The 24,447-nt window shown below is 41.6% G+C and overlaps 1 protein-coding gene across 2 annotated transcripts in view; it reads right to left on the minus strand.

The window, feature by feature from the left end:
* fign (fidgetin) overlaps positions 1-24,447 on the minus strand; it is a 51,027-nt gene that overhangs the window by 25,718 nt on the left and 862 nt on the right. Inside the window, exons 2-4 of one of the 2 annotated variants that reach the window (XM_049727861.2) lie at positions 21,881-21,963; positions 21,486-21,572; positions 20,910-21,067 (exon numbers count right to left, since the gene is read on the minus strand). The gene's annotated coding sequence lies outside the window, so the exon portion shown is untranslated. Of the gene's footprint in view, positions 1-20,909; positions 21,068-21,378; positions 21,573-21,880; positions 21,964-24,447 lie in introns of both variants that reach the window. The other variant, XM_049727860.2, reaches the window with a different exon arrangement.

A 24,447-nucleotide genomic window follows, 5' to 3' on the forward strand; every position in this document is an offset into this window, starting at 1 on the left:
GTCACACGGACACTCCATTAGGTACACCGCCATTTTCAAGTGTGCCTAATAACAGGCCACTTTATTAGGAAAATGTCATGGTCAAAGGTCACAGGTGTCAAGCGCTAGTCCTTGGGGCCGCATTCCAACGTGTTTTCCAAGATTCCCTCGTTAAGTGCACCTGCGTGAAAAGTTTTAGCTCCTGCAGAACGTGAAAATGAACAAAATATTTTCACGCAGGTGTGTTTAACGAGGGTAACTTGGAAAACATATTAGAACGTGACCCCTCGAGGACTGGAGGTCGACACCCCTGGTTTAAGTGAAAAGTGCCAGACCCGCGCTCACCCCCACTTTCTGATTGGCTGTTTGCTGTTTGATCTGTGACGTCACACGGACACTCCATTAGGTACACCGCCATTTTCAGGTGTGCCTAATAACAGGCCACTTCATTAGGGAAAAATCATGGCCAAAGCTTAAGTGAAAGTGAAAAGTGCCACACCCGCCCTCACCCCCACTTTCTGATTGGCTGGTTGATCTGTGACGTCACACCTGGTTTAACCTGGTGATCCTGAAAGGGGGTTACTTCCATCTGTGGTCCCTTCTCAAGGTTTCTCATTTTCCCCGGTAGGGGTTTTTGAGTTTTTCCTTGCCCTTTTGGGAGCTTAAGATCAGGGGATGCTTTGAGAATAATTGTCAATTTTTGTCTATGTGAAGCCCTTTGAGACTGTTTGTGATTTAGGGCTATACAAATAAACTTGACTTGACACGGACACTCCATTAGGTACACCGCCATTTTCAGGTGTACCTAATAACAGGCCACTTCATTAGGGATAAATCATGGCCAAAGCTTAAGTGAAAACTGCCACACCTGCCCTCACCCCCACTTTCTGATTGGCTGTTTGATCTTTGACGTCACACAGACACTCCATTAGGTACACCGCCAGTTTCAGGTTCATTCGCGAAGATTCACGAGTGAGTGACAGACAGTGCTGTTGCTATGCCAGCCGACACACGTTATGCCGATATTGATGTTTTGATTTTGTATTTGTTGGATTGTAGTTGATGGTGTTATTATATCGAATGTGTTTGTGTTGGAATAAAAGGTTGAAAAAATAATCCGTTATGCTGACATTTGTTATTTTAGGGGACACCAACTCATGTAACAACGTAAAACGCAAACATAGTCATAAAGCAGTAAACCAAATGTCATATTTTTATGTTTTAATTGGCGAATATAAAAACAAGGAATAAAACACCAAAATATTTTAACATAAATGTTTATTAAAATAATAATTAAAGTAAATTTCAAACGAGCAATCTAACGTGAAATTGCAGTAGATATATTGGATAATAATATTTAGGCGTATGTATGCATACACGTTATTTAAAACTACTATAAGTGTTATAAAATAAAGATTACCCAAAGAGAAGCATACTCTCCCCGTTGTTGCATAACAGCGCATCCCTTCATGCAATAAAGTTAGCCGTTAGCTTGGAGAAAACATGCATAAAACAAGCGGTGTTTCAGTTAGTGGTTCTTTCTTTCCTTGGCAAATCGTAAATCGGCAATCTGGCTTACATAGTTCACGCCAGGAGGGAGACGCAACATGTTCACTGACTGATCCGTTGATGCACGAGAAGGAAGGCAGTTCACCCATTGACTCGTTCGCGAACGAGAAAGTCAGGATTCGTTCCCTCACCGATTCGTTCTCGCGATGATCTGGAAATGCAAATCACTCACTCGCTGACTCGTTCACTCACAGATCCGTTCAGTTGGGGAACGGGAAATGCAATTCACGACTCGTTCGTGAACGGGAAGCGACGTCATTTTCTTCTTCATTTTGTTTTACGGCGAGGTGGCACCAGCTTCAATGCGCATTACTGACACCTACTGGTTGAAGTTATATGAACTGAAAAGCGGTTCACTGAAAAAAGCCGTTCCTTTGAACGAATCGTTCACTCATGAGCCAACACTAACGTAATGAGTTTTAGTTCCGGTTCAAGTCACTGGCTGTGTCGGCTGTGTCTGGCTGTGTCCTTTGTCTTTAACAATCACAGTTAGTAGACAAACAACTACACTTGTGTAACACTAAAAAATAGGACCAAGTGTTTAAAAAGATTGACAAGCGACTCCTCAACTGCAGCAAATGGCTTCATTTTACTTATTATGCCGGATGCGGAAGCCGAACTTACCACGTTATAATGAGATATTGAACTTTTTTTTTTCTTCTTTCAGTGTAGCAGCAATATATTTCCATAAAATCCATTGTTGGATCCGCAACATGCATAACACATTCCCACTACAACTGAAAATAGTCCTGAAATCTATTTTTAATACACCCTGCACAGAGAGGTGGCCGCAATTTTACATATATGACTCCACGGCCCTGTATTATTATTCAATATTTATTTCACTCTAGCATCAGAAGGGGGCATTGCGCTGCCCGTACCGCTTCATTATGAGTCGGTGGCCTTGGCAAGGGGGAGGTAATCTCTTCTCCTTTGGGGAAGCAACGCGGGGGAGACCCTGGTCGGACACATGATATGAGCGCGGGCACCAAAAGTCCCATTATGCCTTCTCATATCCATAGCCAAGGCCCTAAGAGTGATGCATTGATTCAACCTCCACCACTCCCCTGACTGCACCATGCTAATTCAAACTCGATGAGGTCTTGGGAGAAATCCGACCCGGGAGGCGGGCTGCTGCCGCTACTGCGGCCACTCCAGACAAAGAGCAGTCCAGATTGCAGATTGTGTTTTTATTAAAAGCTTGTGCGTGATGCCACAGACTTGGCGGGATGTTTTGATGTTGGTCAGTGCAGCGGTGGATTGCGGAATAATGACATTGCGCGTGAATCTGCCGTGCAATAACGGCCCGAGCGAATGTCCGCATGCACGGAAGAGAGCAGTCTGTGGAGGTCACGGTGAAAAACAACAGCGGTGCATTTCCAGGTGTAGCCGCGGCCATTGTCTGCTGCCTCATATGGGCATGTTGAGACGGTGCTTTTGTCCTTGTGTCAGCAGGCAGGACGTTGGAAATTATTTTGCTCAGCTGCCTCCTTGAACCCTCGCTACGGCACGTCAACGCGCACATCACGCCGACACCCGCGCATACGGCTTTCAAGATCACAGTTCATGTCCGTCACAGGGCTGGAATCCTCAAAGCTTGACGATTTGAAGGAAAGGATGTTGTTGTTGTTGTTGTTGTTTTGGAGGATCAATGATGCCAATCTGAGCCATGCCAAAATTGATCGATCGAGTGAGTAGCGTTCGGCGTTTCGTAACATTTCATTTAAAGGATGGCTACAATAATCTATTAGTTGATTAAGTGACCGTTAAGAATGACGTTTATTGTGTGGAAGTGAGGCTCCTCATCTGACCAATGAGTCAATCTAACCCTTACTTGGAGATTGTTGTTTTAAACATCAAATTTCAGAAATATCAGAAACGAACCAATACGGCCTCATTTCAATGTATCGAGTCCTCCCAACGACTGCCGATACTCCTCACGAATACCAGCCATCGACGCCATCTTGCGACTGTTCTAGTATCAGGAAGGAAACGACATGCATGACTGACTAAGTGCGTAATCTCTAAATCGCTAAGGTTTATATTAACGCTTAGCGTGCATTATTAGCATGTTGCTAACACAAAATTCCATTTGCAGACTCACTTTGGATGGTGTGACGACTTCTTTATTTCAAGATTATGCTTTATAATACATTTACCTGCTTTCACCAACTGAGACATCAATAAATTCTACTTTTCCTTTTGAATGAAGGTCAGGCTACCTAGCGCTTTTTTACTTAGTCGTTTGAATCATACAAAGTGCTACACTCACCTGTCACCTGCTTTTTTTTGTACGTTTACATTTTGTGATGTGAATGGATGCTTGCATTATATCTTGAATCAATTTGAGTTTCTTCCTATTTCCTCCTCACACATCCACTCTCCTCATGTTTTCCCAAATACTCCGCAAATAAAGATAATCCCAAATCCGAACGAGTCCTTAAGCACTCATTCCTCCCATTATTTCAGACACGTTTTCCTAGCGCCCATTGAGCAGGACTTGAAGTCTTAATAGGGCCGAGCTTTGCAGTGAATAGAACCCACGGAGGATAAGCTCCTAAATCTGGCAATAAAAGCAATGTGATTTACAGTAAATTCCACAAGGCTGACAGTGCCACAGCTGAGGGCATAAACATTCCTTTCAGCGCTGTGCCTCAATTGCGTCCGCCGTGAACTACAATCACGCAGGAGCGCCGCTCGCCGCCGCTGACTTTGATAAATCGCCAGGAAGTCTTACCGGTGGCACAAAACTACAAGTTGTTCGCTCGCATTTCTGCATTCTTTTTTTTTTTTTTTTTTAAGCACACGTGCCAGTGCGCTCATCTGTCATTGATTGATTAGCTACGGCCGAATCTCATTTTGACTCGAGTGTATTATTTATAGGAGCTCTATCTGAAGAAGTAGGGTGGGTTTTTTTTGGTTTTGTTTTTTTGTGAATCCCTTTGCCTATTTACCTGCCGCACAGGACTGTGATTCCATTCCATTACTTGACCCGACTGCCAGAAAACGAGATTAGAAGTGGCAAGCTTTTTTGGGGGGATTTCACTTTCTAAATGCAACAATGTGGAACAATTTTACTCACAGCTTCAAAATCATTTTGGTGTCCACTAGCGCCTTCCATGAAAAGTCTACTTCAAACTAATATCACAGTCTGGAAGGGATTACTTGTAATTATTTCATTTCATGAAAAGTGTATTGAAATGAGCAAAAAGCAAGAGGTTGCGCTGTATTCAGAAAGTGAATGTCTGCAATCATTAAAACATCTATTTTGAATGCGATAGAATTGGTTGACAAATCAATAGGGGGAAAAAGTGGTTGTATCGATTAGTCTTTTCACGAGATCCATTTTAATTAAAACGTAAGAGAGTGCATGGCACTGATAGCAAAAGTGTTCTTTGAATTTTTGAAGAAAAAAAAAAAGGGAGAAGGCATGCTCGCATTGAATTACACCTTGAATACTAAATTAAAGCTGGGCGATGCATTTTGCGAATAAATAATAATTTAGTAATGTATTTTCCCCCCCCAAAAAAGGTGCGAATATGAACAAGCGTGCATGCATTTTAATGGCGGCACTTAAATGGTAATTATTCCACTCAGCCTCAAACGTAGGTAACAAATGGAATTCAATCAGTGTCCGTGCATAATGATGGTCATTAGCAGAAGGAAAATAATAATGACATCCTCTCTGCATTAAACCTGGAGACACTTTACACAATGATCCTGCCGCGGTTATTGATCTCCATGGAGATCAGCAATTGTCACTTTTCAGCATTATGCCTGAATGTTAAATACAGCTCATTTTGTTTTCCCGCAAACCGTTTCAGCCAACACCAAATGTTTCATTTAATTTACTTCCCTACTTGAAATCCTCGCTCTCATTTGACACAATTTAATTTGGTACATTGTTAAAGCTGCCTCTGCAGTTCAGATCTTTTTTTTTACCCCACTTTTGTAAAAAAATAAAAAAATCACACAATGTTGCCTCCCCCAAATAGTTCAATCAACACTAATTTGCTAACTAAGGCTCAAGGCTTTTCTTGTTTTATACCTGTGCCAAATTTTTAAACGCAAAACTCAAATCCATTTTCATTAACCCGTATGACTTCAATTCCAGATTTTACGCCGCTCATGTTTTGTTGATTATCCTAACAGTTGCTTACACTCATTATATACACACACACACACACACACACACACACACACACACACACACACACACACACACACACACACACACACACACACACACACACACACACACACACACACACACACACACACACACACACACACACACACACACACACACGAGACGCCGGTATGAATTGAGGCTTCTCCGAGACAGCCACTTGGTCGAATAATTAAATAAGATCTCCAATCAAATGATCCATGATTTGCATGCCGTCTGTTGCCAACCAGCTCCCATCTGTTTGGCTCCGAGAGCTCTGACACTCTTGCTCTTGCGAGTGAGACAGCAATAACGTAATTGTGGATGTGACAGCTACACCAGATGATGCAGGGACTGTTCAAAAGTCTGGTCCAAGACATACTGTACAAGCTTCGTGTCATATGGTCGGCAAGCATGAAACAGAAAATAAAATAAAAATAATAATTAAATATAAATAATTAAATAAATGAATAAATAAATGCATTCTGTAACGACAAACAGTTTCTTTCTGCGCACGCATGTGACATCAACTAGAGCTGGAGTCGCTTTGCGATACAAAGTTACTGTAAATAATTGAATAGTGGGAAAGCAAGCGTGGAAGGGTGGAGGGTGGGAGTGAAGGACAATAGTACTTGTGCCAGCTTGGCCGGGCGCCAGCGGGCAACGCAGGCGCAACTCAAGGCTGAGTCGGTCGAGACAGGCGTCCCCGCTTTGATGGGTCTGTCGTGGCGGGCAGGCGGGGTCTGCCGTCAGTGAGGGTTCAGGTGTTCTCCATCAATACATGCAGCTCGCCCGTGTCAGGGTGAGCCTTAATGAGATCCGCTACAAGGGCCGCATCAAAAATAATAATAGAGAGAAGCCCGTCTATTGGCAGAGCCAACCTGACGGTGAATAATCGAAGCTTCCCTAAAAGTGATAATAAGTGCCTATATTAATAAAGTTGAGCTGTATTTTTCACTTCAGGAGAAGTAGAAAAATTGAGAGAACTTGGCAAATGGCGAAAGTGACATTTCTCAAGTAAAATTGTATGGAGCTCAGCTTTGTCGCACACTTTGAATATAGTTTGCAGTCCGAGCAGCAGGAGAACATATGCAGACAAACCCACACGAGTTGCAACTGCGTCCGGTAAAAGTATAGAAAAGGTCAGTGATTTTTTTTAATTGCTGTGTTTTGGTTTCAATTCATTTGAATGGGGTAGATGGGTTTAATATATAAACACAGTTGGGCAAGCGAAGCCAATTGCGGGAATCCTCGACAAGTCTCTTAAGATCCCTTCACGACCAACCAACATAAGCAAATCAAACGGCGCCACAATTGAAGTCATTTTGCCAGGCTTTCGCGTTCCCAATGAGCGTCAAGACTTCCTGATCGTCGGTAATCCGCAGCTTTGGCACACATGCGAATCACTGAGAGCGATGGAGTCCCTTCTGTTTACTCACTCCAAAGCAAATGATCTTTCACAAGGAGACCACTTGAGTTGTGAAATGGAATTTGCCAGGGTGTTCTATTCCAAGTCTATTTCTCCCTTGGCTTTACCAATTCCCAAACCGGGTTCAGTCGCTCACAGATAATGTCTGAGTATTGAGCCGGGCTCCTCTGCTGTTTTAATGGCTCAAGGGAAAAGGCATTTGACACAAGTGTGGACCACAAGAAAAAATGCCTCACCACATACACACAATCCCATTTCTATTTAGTCAACACAATATATTAGAGTAAAAGACTCCTTTTATCTCAGCGTGCTTTTCATTTAACATAATTGTACTACCACGGTCATATAAACTAAAGCGCAGATAGTTTATAGCGGGTGGTTTGATTGTAAAACTACGTATCATCTACTTCATAAAACGGCAACTTAGTCACATGTTGGAATTACAAGGGAATAAAGTATCTGATGGCTTTATCTCCTTAGCGGGTGACAGTGTTACGGCTTTGCTTGCTAGTTATGATAAATGCTTGTTGTAGGAGGGCCGCATTTACTTTGTAGAGTCATTATGAGAATATTATGTATGAGAAAACAGCCATTAATATTCATTAAAATTGCAAACCGTCGAGCTGAATGCTGATGGGCTCAGATACCGACACAGGATGACTTTTTTTTTCCGTCTGTCCATATAGTCTTCGTTGGATCTGTACGAGCGGAAAAGTCAAGGCGACAGACAGTAAGGGGAAATTAGTGATATGGAAATGCGCTATTTATTAGCTGTGCAAACAAATAAAAAGAACTCAAAATAGCGGAAACGCAAACACGGAAAATGCGATAAGTTTTAGTTTTCCGGTCCTCGATAAAAGCATGTTTGATTATTTGCCGCCTTTTTGTCGAGTCGGCTTCATAAGCTGCACTTTAAGGATAAACTGTTCTTATTCCATTACATAAGAGCCCCGATTTTGTTGGTGTCTGGTAATTGGAGCTATTGTGAAAGGAAGGATCACTGATACATTTCCCAGTCTACGTGTGAATGAGGCTGTAAAGGTCAGAGTCTGTTCTAGCCTCCATCCCCCAAGGGCCCTCAGCAGTAAGGGCCAGAGAACACCACAAACAATTAAACGTGTTGATCCTCAGCGTAGAGCAGCCGGACTCTTGTCTGCTGGTCAAGTTTTTTTTTTTTTTTTTTGCCGGGCGAGCCGCTGTTGGTCACTCTTCACAGCAATAATCTGTAGGTCTGAGCAATCAATACTAGCGCGACAGCCTCAGCCTCCATTAGCGCAGACATCCCTGGAGTGCATGATGTATTCAAGCTCATGCACACATTCACACGGGAGGGCACCAAAACGTGGAAGGCGAATAAATCGACACATTAAATACTCCAAATGTACTCACAAAACATATTGTGATTAAAAGGAACCGTATGTAGTAATTACGCCAACAAAAAAGCAATGTGATAAATAAAATTGGCCATTTACAATAAGATACTTTAGCGCTACTGTAGCTAGCCAAAACGTTTCTGTGTTAGCATCAGCGCTAATGTCAGTGTTAAAAAGTGCTTAGCATCATAGAAATAGAGCAGTACAGTGAATTGGAACATTAAATTATAATTTTTACATAAATTGTTTACAATCTCAATAAATATTTTATCACTATGTTTTTATAAATCACAATATTGTGGATTAGGCCTACTATTTTGAGATTTTTTTGTAGGGGGGCTGGAATGGAATAATCCCATTTTCATTCTTTTCAATGTAAAAAGGTGATTTGTGCTAAGCGTTACTCTGCTCATCCGTACATAAATAATGTGTGATAGTGGTGGAAAATGGATTCCATTGTACGCATGTGTGTTTTTTTGTTCTCCGCCACTGTAACGTGCATATTTTTCCACTATGAAATGATTAAAGCGTGATCTTTTCTATCAAACATGACTGAATGCTTCCATGTATTTTTTTTATCCCTTTCCAATAGAAACTTGTCTTGACCTACTGTCAAGTGTCATATTGGATTTTCTGTTCCATATATAGATGAATGAAGCTAAATAAAGACAGGCCATTATCATATTATCCTGTGTTTAAGTGGAACATTCATCACTAGTTTGTTTTGGTATTACTTGTAAGGCCACGCATGACTGTCGCTAAAGTTCCTCCTCTTTTGGTATTTGAGTAGGGCTTAAAAACGACTAGATTGATAAAAGGAGAGCCATTGTAAATATGAAAAGAACTCAAGGTTGGCGTAGAAGGCGCTGCTTTTCTTTGACATTGTCATCATCACAAACTTTATATTGAAAAGTGGGGAGCTGAATGGCACCGTGAGGGTGTGCAGGATACACGTCGTCGTACATGGCCATATTTTTTGCAACAAGCGGATAACCGCTAACGCTTCTGCGTGGTTAAATCACAACCCGTAATATTTCACATTACCTGCACTAATATCTTACGCAATGTATGAAACCAGCGTCAACAAATGGGTGAGACAACATAGTACTTTTCATTTTGCTTCTCTTCCAAGTTGAGGTGCTTTAAATTCTCCGTGACCTTCCTATACAGCAATTAGCTGATGAGTTTCATCGTACGGCTGATCAGTATCATTAGGTTGCAATCACCGCAAACACGGGGAAGCTTCTCAGAACAGGATCTAGTTTGATGTTCAAGCACCCTTACCTTATTGGACAAATTACAATAATCAAAAAGGTTTTTAACGAATATCGCACGGCAATTTTCAGAACTCTGAAATGGTAAAAGAGCAATTAGGAGTTGGAAAACACTCAACTCATTTACATTTTTTTTTGGGTGACAAAAAAAATCATAATCATTCATAATCAAAGTCAAGTCAAAGTCAGCTTTATTGTCAATTTCTCCACATGCCAAAGACACACAAAGAAACCGAAATTTCGTTCCCCCCTATCCCACGGTGACAAGACATGGCTCACAACAGACAAACAAGTAAACAAGTATAACAAAAGCGTGCTGAATAAATAATGAATAAATAACACAACAATAAATAAATAAATAAGAGGAGCAGAAAAAAAAGGAGCAAGTGCGCGTGCAGCAGACATTCCCGAATGTTGTTTTAAAGCGTCACATTTGTTACCTTGTCATACTTTAATTCTGATGACGGTGCTCAGCGATGGTGTTCCACAGGGATCAATTTTGGGGCCCTTGCTGTTTTCATTGGATTTGCTGCCCCGAGGTTCTATCCTACAAAAACAAGGCATTTCCTTCCACTATTATGCGAATGACAGTCAAATCCATTTCCCGCTGAGCAAAAATCATGCGTTCTCCTTAAGACCACTCATGTCCTGCCTTTTCCGTTGCCAGTCCTTCCGTCTGGAATGACCTCGCCTTAAATGTAATGCATGCCCTTTTTCCTCTGTCCAGTTTTATAACTCGTTTGAAGACCCAACTAAAAGCCTCCAGTTGCTCAAATCGTAACAAGCAGAATGTGTAGTTGGCTGCATACTGCAGAGAGGGAAGTGGGTTAGGTTAAATTTTTTGTTATTCTGCTAGGAAATGCACTCTGTCTCACTGCTAGGAAAGTGGAAATCTCTCCAAGTCAGTGCTGACCCACGGCTGAAATTAGCAGTCTGACACCGGGAAGCCATTCTTGCCAATCATCTGCCAATCACTGGCAACCAACCAAGTATGCATTGCAAAGTTTTGAAAGAAATCCAATTAATTGCTAATGAGCCTTTCAAAGATACATTCCAACTTTGCTCCAGAATATAATCACTCACTGTAAGTCAAAGCCCATCTATTTTAAAATAGAACAATCCAGCTAATGAATTAATAAAATGATAAAAAAATCATATTTTTTGACATATACCCTCAGCCTCAGTATTTTGAGAGTTTGACAAACAACAGGGCGCTCTCATTACCGAGCACAACAACATTACTCCTATTGTTTGTGCAGTTATAACGTCTTTGCTGAAGGGACCGATTGGGCAGGAGAATTCTGTCGCTAATAGATTTTGTGCAGACATATTTTCATGCTGCTGGTATCAGACGGTGACACGTGCGTAACCCCGGTCTCCAGCCCGGTCCACTTAGGGGCAACTCTATTGGGGGGTGTCGGCGCTAAACAACCCTGCTGTGGTATTTTTCCAGCAAGCGAGACTGTCATTACTGCGTTACCATGGAAAAGATGTGTGGCAAATACCGTTTTAACAAGGGTGTTTAGCTCAGAACGCCTCAAAATGGGCTAACTGGGCCTTGCTCCATGGCTGGTGTAATGAATTCCATATTGTCTCCTTTCCACAGCATATAGGACATATCTAATTGTCGTCACGATGTGGCGACAGGCAGAAGCTAATGGACAAAGCGCGTCACGTCCACCCACTGTACTCCCTGGCCCGGGTTGTGTTCTTCTTTTAAAACGGCAATTATCGGGCGATTAGCACGTTGATTCTGCCGCAACAGGGTGTGCTGTGAAAACGCATGTTGTTTCCAAAGGCACTTGGCCGGTTACCATCTCTCAAGGTGACAGAAATATTGCCGATCTTGCACGACAGTGAAGGGCGCCGGACAGGCCGGCCCGAGCTGTGTGTGGCTTATGAATGTGAAAGTCACTGCAGTTTGGCCTTCCTCTCTGTTTTTACTGCCCCACGCCAGCAGATCAGCTTTACTCAGCAGATTCCTCTCCGGTGGGAAACAGGCGGCTGAAGGTGGCGGAAAACACTCTCACGTGGCTAAATCCCTACTGTGCTAATGTTAATTATTGATCAGTTGATCAAGAGAGATGAAGAGATTTTTTTCCCCTTTTTTTTTTAAGCGAGAGCTCTGACTTGTCCTGTGAGAGCTGCCAAAAGATCAATACTTTCAATCATGCCAGAGAGTTCTTGTGTCAGTCACGCTGAGTAAGGTGATTACAATTGAGTCTTAAGACAATGAAGAACTTCACGGGGGCTTCCTCAGGCACACTCAGCCTCCTCTCAGGGAGCCTGATCAAGTCAAAGCGGCTAAATAGACCCGCAAAGCACTTATGCGCCTACCCTGAGAGGCTGACACCGCTGAGCTTCGGCCAAACTCGCTGGTTCAAGCCTGTGTGCAAACACGACTTGAACTAGTTGTGGGTCAACATTGCAATGATGTACCATTATGAAAATGCAGCGGAATGTTGAAGCTCTAAGGGTAAGGGCGTACATAGAAGTCTCAAAAAATGCATTCCGATTTTGGTAATCGATTAATCATTTTGAAATCTAGTCAAACTTCAATTTGTCCAAATTAGCTGCTCAACAAGAAAATAGATTTTGGCAGTTCTCATTAAAGTCAATTTTTTTAGATTTTTTTTCCAAAATAAGGCATTTGCAATTCATCGATTAATCGACAAAATAATCGTCAGATTTGTGGCTTCTTAAACAAAAGGCTAACTGCAGCTCTAATTGAGTCCTAACAAAGCATGGTGTTTCTTACATTAGAGCGAATGTTGCAATTGAAGTCAAAATAAAGCAACAACCGGCAATACTAACAGCAGTGAGCGGTTGTCTCAAATACACTAATAGCTTTGTGTTGAGCTGGTTTCTGTCTCTTTCCCGTTGCCGGACGCGTGACACCAGCCTTTCACGGAGCAGGTGACTTGTTAGTACTCTAAGCAACAACGGGAACAGATGTGTCCCTGACAGTGGATGGATGGTCAGGGTCCATCTGGTCAGTGCAGCCCTGGACAGGAATGATGAATACAGCTTCATCAGTGAATAGCTGTCATCAATCGCGGGACGTGGCGATGGCCAGTGACAGCCGCGCGCCGGCGCCGGGCCCCAGGTGTGGCCGAGAGAGAGCCGGCGGGCTCCAGAATGCAGGTCAATCAGCCGAGTCCGAGCCAATGTTATAGATTGCAATGTAAACTGAATGCATTACAAAGCGAGCCGAGAGCATTCCTTTGTATGGGCGGCGGGCGGGCGGACTCGTTCTTTGACAGAAGCGCAGATTCCGTCTTAGATTTATTTCAATGCGGGGGCTGTTAGCGGGCCCTGCGCGCTAAGGACGAGCACCGGGCGTCTAGACAAGTCATGGCTCCACATTGTCTTCCCCGGCGGTCCCAAATGAAATGTGCTGCATCCTTGTCTGCCTTGGTGCATAGACATGAAGAGGTACTAAAACAGCGACCTTGCACAGCGCCATTCTGAATATGTTATGGCCCCCGCTTTCCTTGAACTGTCACAACTTTAAATCGACCACTTCTAATGGTTTCATACACGCCGCGCTTATCTTTATGCAGGACGGCCCACCTGGCTCTTAGCCTTGAAGGAATGCTATATTAACACACTGTACATACTTCCCAATCTTGTCCAAAACAGACAAATAGCCTAAATGATTGCGACAAATATCGTCTACCCATACGGCCGCCAAACCTTGCGATGGGTGTGTTGTATGCCCTTGATGTCAATGAGAGGAAGAAAAAAAAAATGCACTGAAATTCTGCCAGGAAGCTAAACAGCTAAAAATGCGGAAAAAGGAAATGGCAATCCGATCGGAATCTTTGAATCAATCTCAATCAAGATGCACCTGTAGGTCAGCATGAGCATGTAAAGGAGTTACATTGTCAGTTATGTTGATGTGGCGCCGTGTGACGTTTCCCTTTTAATGGGTTTGCGAGGGGGTTGCCGCTGTTTACATTAAGCACAACTACTGACTCTAATTAGAGTTAATTGCACAAGCATTTGTAGGAAGTGCTCGCCAATGACAAGGAATACCAATTTACACGTGTTTACAAATACAACGGATGGAATTAAGGGATAGATTCGGCACTGCCATTGACAGATTGGTTGCATTTGGTGAGTGAATGCATTGATACAAGATGCAGTGCAAATTTTAACTGTACATTGCATACATATTGGTACACCTACACAGATTTGAATGAAATCCAACTCGAGAGCTGCGCACTTAACAGAGTTGAAAAGGTAGCCTGGAGCTCCACCAAGGTTGAACTGCGAACCCAAATGTTTAAACAGCTCACTTCCTGGTTCGGGCAAAAGGTGTTTTTGCAAATGGTCTTTAATTCTTGGTTAACGGCTCCATAAAAAAAAATTATTGTTTTGTGATCAACATTTGCTCCTACTATGCTACTGTATTTTAATGTTGGCCATGGTTGCAGTATTTGTAGATGAACATTTTTTTGGGGAGGTGGGACTAAGTGCAAGACGTTTGAGTTAATTAGTTAATTCATTTTCACTCTGTTGAAAAATAAAATAGACTGTGTTCATTGGGAATAAATCCAGATTTATTTATATTTCAGAACTGTAATTTTAATACCACAATATTTTTACTCATGGTTATCATCGGTCTGAATCGGATATCGGCCCATCTCTATGTGCAAATGTGTTTACTCTTTTTCGAATATGCAATAAATAAATAAATGGATGGTAACTGTGGCTCTACTTTCCCACATTACGCTTTGTAAGTTGACTGTAAAACCTCATGCAAAGGGCCCAAGCATTAGAATGTGCGATGGGCAGAATAATGACAACTCAATATCTGACAGTTTGTGGCATGAGCTAACCTAATTACCATCACAGTGAGGATTAATGCAGCGGCCGTTTTTACCACTGTGCAACGAGAGGCTGTGGAAGTGGGCAGAGAGGCGGTTTTGTACATTTCTGCTGCCCTGTCGTTTTCTCTGCGGGGTGTCTCCTGGGAAAATCAGGGGGGGGGGGGGGGGGGGGGGTCGCGGCCATGGGGGAGGGGGGGAGGGTGTTCTGACTGCACACACACACATGCAGCCATCACATCTCTAAAAGGCATCGCAATGTCGGCCCACTGATGCTGCTTATGTGTGATTAAGCATCTGCCTCCAAACAGCCCATACGTCTGATGACCCTGTTGGTGTGTATCTCGGAGGTGTTGTAGCACTATCTCTCTCTCTCTCCCTCTCTCTTTTTTCTGCAACCTTCACCCCACCCTCCCCCTCCACCACCATGTTTTCCCTCCGCACCCCTCCCAGATGCCACGGACGACTGTCTCAACAAGAATCGCTCCCGTGTAAGAGGCGAGGCATTGCTTTGTGAGGCTGCCTGAAACTGACATTAATCCACTTTTTCTTCAATAGACTGACAAGAGCATGGGATGGGAGGTGTCACACTTTTGACAGTGCGGAGGGGAAACTCGGGCTCTGACAGGCCTGCTAAAGCACCGCCGTAGCCTGTTACAGTCAGAGAAACACAAATTGGAGATCCAGGGGAGATGATCTGTAAAGAACGTACGCGCCCGTAGTGTTAAAGTACAGCTGACTCAGAGGGAAGGAAGAAATATAAACCAAAGCACTGGCCAAGTTGGCTGTGTGGAATATTCGTCTGACACGCTTTTTATGAAGAATGAGCGACAAAATTTCCGTTACATTAATAAGAAAATATTTCTGATGATCAAGTAATTAAATTAAGTCATCATTATGAGCAAGAAGACATTGCTGTAGCTTCTATGCTAATTCCCAATATTGGGTCAATGGTGGTTTGTATTTTACGTTAGCATTAAGCTAGCCAATTTTTTTTTTTTTATGACATTGCATGATTTGCATGAACATTTTAATGTTTAAATATACAATGTTTATTCTTCTTCACTTTTAAAGTAAACTTGGCACGACGACTAAATCACTTGAAGCGAGCACACTTGGCGTCTCATTCGAAGAGCTGAGCAAGCAAGTCTCTTTTTACATTACAATAACTTTTAATTTTAGTAATCATTTCTTCTGCTGTTCTGAATACAATTAATACAATAAAATGTATTATTCACTTATTGTTAAATGAGGCCCATTCTGTCATCCTAGCACAATTTCCAGAGTGGAGATTCCAAACGGTTGTGTTTATAATTATCCAATGAAGGATGCAAGACGGAGGAGGTAATGTGCTGTGTAATCGGAGGCCACTCAGCTGTTTGTCAAGTGAGTGCGCTTCACATCTTGACTGGCTTCAAACAAAAACTCTCCATCTTTCTGACATTGGCAGGAATGTTGAGTTTGACCAGGAGCCCTTTCCCGTATGTGGAGACGATTGCTTTATTAAGAGGAATGTGACCAGGTCACATGCAAAGCTGAATGACATGCTCTATACGAGCAATTTTCTTCAGACAAGCGCATTATGCAGCAACATAACTCAATTTTCACAACACCTGTGCAGCTTGCCGGGTTGTAATGATGCAGGGCTCCCGCTCTGCTTAAAGCCGCTCATTTACTTGATTACTGTACTTTAAAAGACATCATTTGATTACGCACTTGTGGGCTACGACATTGGGTACGCCGGTTATCTAATCTAATAAACTACGCAAAAAATACGTGTACGTAAAAAACAATCATGCTTCGAGTTGCTAATAGTCTGAGTATGATTTTTAAATGGGATGGACCGCAGTAGATGTTGCAACTACTCGTGACGGAACGAGAGCAGCCAGGTATCGTGCTAAATTTTTTTTTCATTGTTTCAAGACAGAATAAATCGATAATTCTGCACAATCGACAAGATTCTGTGCCGAGACAGAGCACGCGGTTGTCTTCACTACAGGCTGTAGATGAAGGGTTGACACTATGTGTGGAGTCTGGGCTGATATGACATGATGGGATTAATTATTATTATTAATTGCCATTGTAGTTCTTAATTATTTGCTTTAGTTTCAGCTTTGCCCTGGGCTAATGGAGCAGCGACATTTTAAATGCCATTGATGATTTACATACATTAAAAAAAGTTGAATTTCTTTTTTTTATATATAACATCACCCAATTTTATTTTTTTTAAATTATCATAATATTTATATTTACATTTATATTTATAAATATTTTTTATAACGTTACCCAATTTTAAATATAAAAATGGAACCTTTTCTTAATTTCAATCACCAGCAACACAAAGAAGGTCCCTCGCTGCGTAAAGACCAACTAACACTGATGGGTAGAATCCGTTGAGTCATTTGGAGGCTTTGCTTATCTAATGTTGGGGTGATGGCAGATGCCTTCATCCTGCATCAAGTCACCCTCTGAGAACGAGTGGCCCGCAAGAGAGGACTACAGTAAAATCGACAATGGCAGCTCCTTTTTTTTTTTTTTTTTTTCCCCCCCGCCCAACATTTATAGCGCCCAGCAGGTGTCAGCCACAGCAGTCGCTCTGCCCCCAGTGACACCCCATGGCTGGCCATCTCTGACGCATGAAAGAGAAGCGAGGAGAGGGATGGAGGAGGGAAGGGGAGGGGAGGGGTGGAGCTGCCGCCTGGGATTAGGTACCTGAGTCTAATCTTGAGGGGCAGTGGGCTCCAGTGGCGGCAAAGTGTTTTCTGGGGGAATTTCTCGCCGTCTCCACCAGCTGATTATTTCCAGATTTTAGTTCTCCTTGAGCAGAGATGAGATCTGCGCAGTTTTGCCAGGCGTGGTTAAGACTTACACTCAAGATGAGTTGCAGGCAGGCGTTAGCGCTAGCGATTCTTAAAATGTTCACAGTGGAGAGGGTAAATGTGCTAAAGGGGGGGTTAAAAAAAAAAACAAAGGCATTCAGTTCTGTATGCCTTCCCCCTTCCACTCGTGTCAGCACGGCTCTGTCTACTCTTGCTCATTAACCTTGCTTGTTCTTCCACTTCATAGAACTGCTAATATGTCCGCCACCCCCAACGCTTAGAAGTCTCGAGAATCCTTTGAATGAGGGTAATACATGCAGGCATTAAAATAGTGGCGAGATATTTGCCTCCACTCGAAATACCCTACATATGAACCTACACTCGCTAACCATTACGTGAAGTACACCTACACAAGAGGTGTATAAATAAATCTGCTCACGCTTCTTTATTTCTTCCGGGGAAATGGGAATATGGAAAAATAAAGAAATGTTCAAATGAGTCTTCTTGAATTGATTTAAAATATATATATTTTTAATAACGGCGTAAGTTTTGTTTTAATAGTAAGCAACTAACTTGTCAACTCAGAAATCGATAAAAAAAAAAATGGACCTCACAGTTGCTGAGAGCTCAGGTAACAACCAATCATAGCTCATCTTGCAAATGTCACATGACCAAACTCAACAGAAAACAGATGAGCCGTGATTGGTTGCTACTTGAGACCTGGGCAACTGTGATGTCATTTTCAGTCCACACCAACTCTCCGAATGTGTGTTTAAAAATATTAAATGTATGTGTAAAATAATTTTAGAAATAAATTAACTTTTTACTGCTACCTGAGTAGACTATAATTTGGATGTACATGCACAACCAATTAACCCATCCAGTCCTTTGCTAGAAACCAGTTTGAAACTGAAATAATGTAAAGAAATCCTCACTGGACAGTAAATTACAACAAAAAAGAAAAAAAAATCAAGCCATTGTGACTAAGTCTTAATAGTGTCATAAACAGAATGTTCCATCAATGGCGTTTTTCAACATATTAAACCAGATTCCACTCTACAAGGTTTAATAAAAAAAATAAAAATCTTGTCCATACAAGTTGATTGCTAATCTCAAAGGTACAAAAGCATGCAAGTCTGAGTTACCATAGGAACTAGACTAACTAGCATCACGTCCTGTTATTACAATTAACCCCTTTCACAACTATTTCTGATTGTCTTCTTTGACCATTATTTATATTACAATGTGTATATTTGAGTGAATTAAAATTGTAGATTCAACGTAGATTTTGCTCATCATGCAACCGCTTCAACTGATGAGCTTGCCTTTGGAAATGATTTCTTTTTTTGGGCCTTAATTATTACCATTACAATTATTTGTCTTGACACCTCACAAACCTTTTAGCACACATGCTTGTCCTCCAATTTGTGTCATTGTGAGCCAATCAGCCATCTAAGTTTAAGTTAATTACCAGCAAAGTCCAAATACCAATTCCGTGAGCTAAACTGACATGGACCTTTAATTAGTTTTTTTTTTTTTTTTTAAATGTCTTAATCACATCTTGGGCAACAGTGTTGAAGATGTGGAAATATGTAATGGCAACAGCCACTTGAATGGGCTATTACTGTAACCATGACAACAAGGGAAAGGTCCTATAACTTTATTAAATTGGCAGTATTAATACAGCAATCCCTCACAGGCTAACAAAGGACATAGTAAATCACGCTAACTTTAACCAACCCACATTTGCGTCTGGTAAATTATGTTACCTCCCTTTGGGAATGAGTGCTTAAAGTAGATTGCATATAATATACATGTGCCGTAGAGTGAAATGTCTCGTTCTTTATGGACGTTTTAATCGCATTGTTTGTGGATGATTTTGGCTAAGATCGCATATTTCAGGAGTGTTTTCATTTTCTTATCCTTTATTAATCAAATAAATTAATAAAAACATTTTTTTCTAAGACTTTGTAAGAGGGGATGTAAAAAGAAATCGGATCATGTGTTTGCAAAAGTGTGCACACCTTCTCAGATTAATCAACCACATTCAAATGCATTTTTAAATGGGTGTCAACACATATTTGCCACCATTTGAAGCCGCCAATTAATCCCAAATATTATATATTATATACTGTATATCCAACCATCCATCCATTTTCCGAACCGCTTAGTCCCCACTGGGGTCGCGGGTGTGCTGGAGCCTATCCCAGCCGTCAACGGGCAGTAGGCGGGGGACACCCTGAACTGGTTGCCAGCCAATCGCAGGACACACAGAGACAAACAACCATTTGCACTCACACTCACACCTAGGGACAATTTGGAGTGCTCAATCGGCCTACCAAGCATGTCTTTGGGATGTGGGAGGAAACCGGAGTGCCCAGAGAAAACCTGTATAACATATATATAAATTTTAATTATACAGAAATGCTTCCACAGCCCCAAAAGCAAGTTATTTTATGCATTATATAATTTTAATCATTGGATATGGTAATTTTACTCAGCAAATAACAGAATTGGTTTCAAAAATATTATTTTTACTATTTTTTTTCAGGCACTACTAATTTACAGTATTACTTACAAAGCTGCAGTACTAAAAACAAAACGCGGACATTTATTTTCCAACATTACTAAAGATTTAGGTCAAGATTCTCGCTTGATTTTTTTTCCTAAGACATTGTTTTGTCCTGTCTCCACACAATGGGCGCAATGTGTGACCACGGCTATTGTTCATTATGATCTGCTCAGTGAAACACATACGGCTAAGTGACTTGAGTGGGTGCTCAGACAAAAGAATCTAATTAGTGGGTGCAGAAAGACACAGGGGGAAATCAGAATGACCCTACAATCATAGGACAAATACGCCTCATGAAGCTTCAATTCTCTCCTTCCTTAAGCATCAAGAGTATATCAAAGCTCTTTGTTGTCTCCATTCATCGCCATTTGATGGCACGCTCGGCACTGTAAAACCCTCAGCGCTCGCTCTAATGATGACAAAAGAGGCCAAGATGGCAGCCAGATCCAGGGGAATTTAACAAAATCCTCATTTAAAGGTCTAATAATTAAGATATTGATTAATTAGTACTACATTGATTTACAGTCACACTTTATCAAACCATGACACTCTAATTACATTGCCATTATGCCACAAGCTGACCTACTCCTTTTTTTGTCACAAGTAATGAAAAAGCATTTCTTTAACAGCCTTTTAAATTCCTGACCTGTAAAATTTTAATGGGGACTACTGTGGGTGTTGAATGTGGATTGGCAGTAAAGTCATGGGTGGCTAATGTCTGCGAGGCTGGTTAAGTGGCTGTACACACACCGGGGGCTGAAGAACCTCTCGAGAGGGGATTGATCAGGATCGCTCTGCTTCAACAAATTAGTCTCCGAAAAATACGTTTTAACAAATGCCGGCTGGCTGTTGCCGTGTTTGCATTTCAAAAGGGTAAAAACAGAAGTACTGTACCTGCAACATGTTTTGAAGATGCATTGCTAGCAAAGTTATCTGCAACGCGCTGAGTGGCGGTTGGTTAATGAAGAGGTGTTGAACAGGAATTGAATATGAGGTTCCACTCCAGTGTCATAAAATGGCACTTGACGCACTCAGGAAAGCACATTTTCCTCCTGAAATTGCAATGGGGACACGAGAGTGTGGTGAAAACCATCAACATAGTTTTGCCTAAACATTGGAAAGGATCAGGGAGGTACAATGTGGGAATGTTGCACTTTACGTGGAGCCCCCTTGGCCTGCTAAGTATCAAGCTTGCTGCTGAAACAAAGAGACAACCTGACTTCTTTCTCAACATGGTGAGCAAATGCAAGAATAAATCACTGATGAAGTGAGGAAAAATGATTGTTAATGCTGTTTATGTATTTCTGCTTCAGTCTGCTAGCCTAGCATAAGAGAGGAAAGCCAAACATTTCTCAATACTCACCTTGAGATGTAATATGGTGCAAATGTGTGTTGTTAGGAATAATATACAACTGCCACCGTTTATTTTGAAACAAGGAGAATCATTAAGCTAGTTTGAGCTCAACTTACCAGGTGGGCTTTTTCTTCAGTGGATGTCTGTAGGGGATATTTGACACTTCCGTTGTTCTAAGCGCCATCTAGCGGCGGGGATCGTGACTGCACTTGTAATTGGGTCATTAGCGGGAGAAATAAATTAAGATTAGAAAAAACGGTGCGATGTGAATTTAACATGTTGAAGTTAAAATGAAGGATATCTCAGTCCAAATGACTTTTTTAATGTTCTGAAATGAGGTCCATATCTAAGTCCAAATTACTTTTTTAATGTTCTGAAAATCCATTTTTTGTTGTTTGTTTCCATCAATGTCAAGTCTTTGTGAGGTGCAAAATCATTCACAATCTCTGTTATACTTCATTCCAAATGTGTTTCTTGAAAGTGAGTTCAAGTTATCCAACACAAAACTCACCTGAGCATGCTTTGATGGATCTTGTTTACTGCACCGGGGTTCCATCGTGTTGGAAAAGGACAAACAAAGGGCCTCCCCGCAAACTGCTCCCAGTTGAAAGCAAGCGATTGTCCAACAATAGAAGAAAAAAAGAAGAAGAAAAAAAGATGTGGCCGCTCTTTTAAAAAAGTTTCATACCTTCCACTTCAAGTTGTGGCCTCTTGAGTTCACATAACTCACTGGTCTAAATGGAAACCCTTCAAAAACCATATTTGTTGACATTAATATAACATGAGAGAAAACCTTTTCAGGTTAAAACATAATGGAGCACTTTTCATAAATATTCTTCACTTAAAGCCACCCACATGGTTTGAAATCCTTTCCAGTTGCATATTAGCACATGATGATCTATTGCATGGATGGATGGATGGATGGATGGATGGATGGATGGATGGATGGATGGATGGATGGATGGATGGATGGATGGATGGATGGATGGATGGATGGATGGATATGGATGGATGGATATAGATAGATAGATAGATAGATAGATAGATAGATAGATAGATAGATAGATAGATAGATAGATAGATAGATAGATAGATAGATAGATAGATAGATAGATAGATAGATAGATAGATAGATAGATAGATAGATAAAAAGGATGGATAGATATCTGATAAGGTTTCATATTTTAATGAACATGAACAACCTCCATGATTTTGCTGCATCAGAACCTATATCCACCCCACCTTTGTTTGCACCCAGTATTTGCATTTCAAAGGCTGCCCCTGGGAAGCCGCTTTGCATATTTACATCTGATTAACGACTTTAAATGAACATGTCAGAAAGCGAAAAATGTTCACGGCTGACATAAAGAGGTGCCGTGGTTCTGTACCAGGGCTGCGGGAATACTTAATGTGAGAATGCTTAATGCAAGGTGGGATTAATTATAGGATATCAAATTACACATCTTGGAGTCACAGTTTTATGACAAAAGCGAAAAGTGGTAATGTAAAAAAAAAAAAAAAAAAAATCCTCTTATAGCTAAGAAGTGCAAAGTGCCACATTTCCTCCCGGCCTTTTTTTTTTTTTTTCCTGAAGAGCATACGAGACGTTTGAAGTCAAAGTGAAACGTCCGAGGAACAAACGCTTGCGTAAGAGCGAAGCCAGACACTGAGGGGAATTGAATGTCGAATTGCCTCACAGCATCGTCCGGCGCTTGTATTGTGTCATATTATTCTTGATGCCCATCAATTATGCATCACACTCTGGGCGGTACTAATTGTTTCCTGCTCGTTTGGTTACCGTCAAATATTAGCGCAAGCACCCCGGACAAACTATAAAAGGGTTCTTGCGATAATCTGTCCTATGTGCCTCCCCACTCGTTGGGTAAAAAAAAATATTTGAATCAATACTGTTTGTGGAATCAGAATTGAGAAGATTAATTAATCCATTTTAGTCCAACTGCCATTTGGGCCTCATACCGCCCTCTGCTGTCAAGTGCAATGGACGTCAAAGTGCTTTTGGGCTAGCAAACGTCACGAGACCAAAGCACCACGCTTCAACTGCTTCTCTGTGCTGTGGCTAGCGTGTGTATTTCTATTTTGCAAGTCTTTATTTACAAACAACCTAATTTAAAAAGTAAATAAAGAAAAGTTCACAATAAAAACAAAACGTGATTATAACAATAGCGCCCACATTGTATTTTCCATCGAGTCCTTTGTTCTGCTGAGCTCCCTCCTTGGTATAAAATATGAAATAACTATGTGATTATTAATTGGGTCCATTGTAATTTGAGGGTTGTGGCTTGCATATTGTTGGCAGCTCTCCACGGGCTCCGTCTGCGCAGGAACGTGTCGAGGGGCTACCAGCCGCGATGCCTCAGCCATTTAGAGAGCAGCTCGCCACTCGCCCATCGGCATACCAATGAGCGGGGTTAAAAAGGCACGGCTCCTCTCAGAGACAGCCTTCCTTTGCTAGCTCGGCTCCAAAGGGTCTCCGCGGACTAATTTCCAAAACCACCTCTTAATGTGGGCTTGTGTCAATCACCTGAACAGACAGCTTCATCCCCCTGATGTGGAGTACTCGCACAGTGCAGCCCAGACCACCAAATGCACCCGAGCTGCTTTGACAGCGCACAACCGTATGGAAACATAAAGCTCTTTAATGCTATCAACGCTTCTAACGCGTTCGGCTTTGCTCCAATTTACATTTTTGTCATTTGCATCACTGTGATAATGGACTTTGAGAAGAACACGCATGGACATTCAAACTTTTAATACTCCTATCAAACAATTATTTATGACTGACTTCAAGTTGATACTTGAAATTGAATTATAGTCACTATGTTTTGCATTTTAATAGATGGAAGTCTGCTGAAATTTACCAGGATCTCGTTTGTTTATTGGGTTACTGCCGTTGATGCCATTTGGAAGCTTCAAAAAACAAGTTACGGAGTTATAATTACGGGGACCATTTCTATCATTTCAGTGTGCCATTAGCTAAAAATCTGAATTTACAGAAACTAGCAAAATTTACAGAACCATTTGCGAGTTACGTGGTTAGAACGACTCAGAGCATTTCAG

Source organism: Syngnathus scovelli, chromosome 8 (genome assembly GCF_024217435.2).
Source record: "Syngnathus scovelli strain Florida chromosome 8, RoL_Ssco_1.2, whole genome shotgun sequence".
NCBI lineage: Eukaryota > Metazoa > Chordata > Actinopteri > Syngnathiformes > Syngnathidae > Syngnathus > Syngnathus scovelli.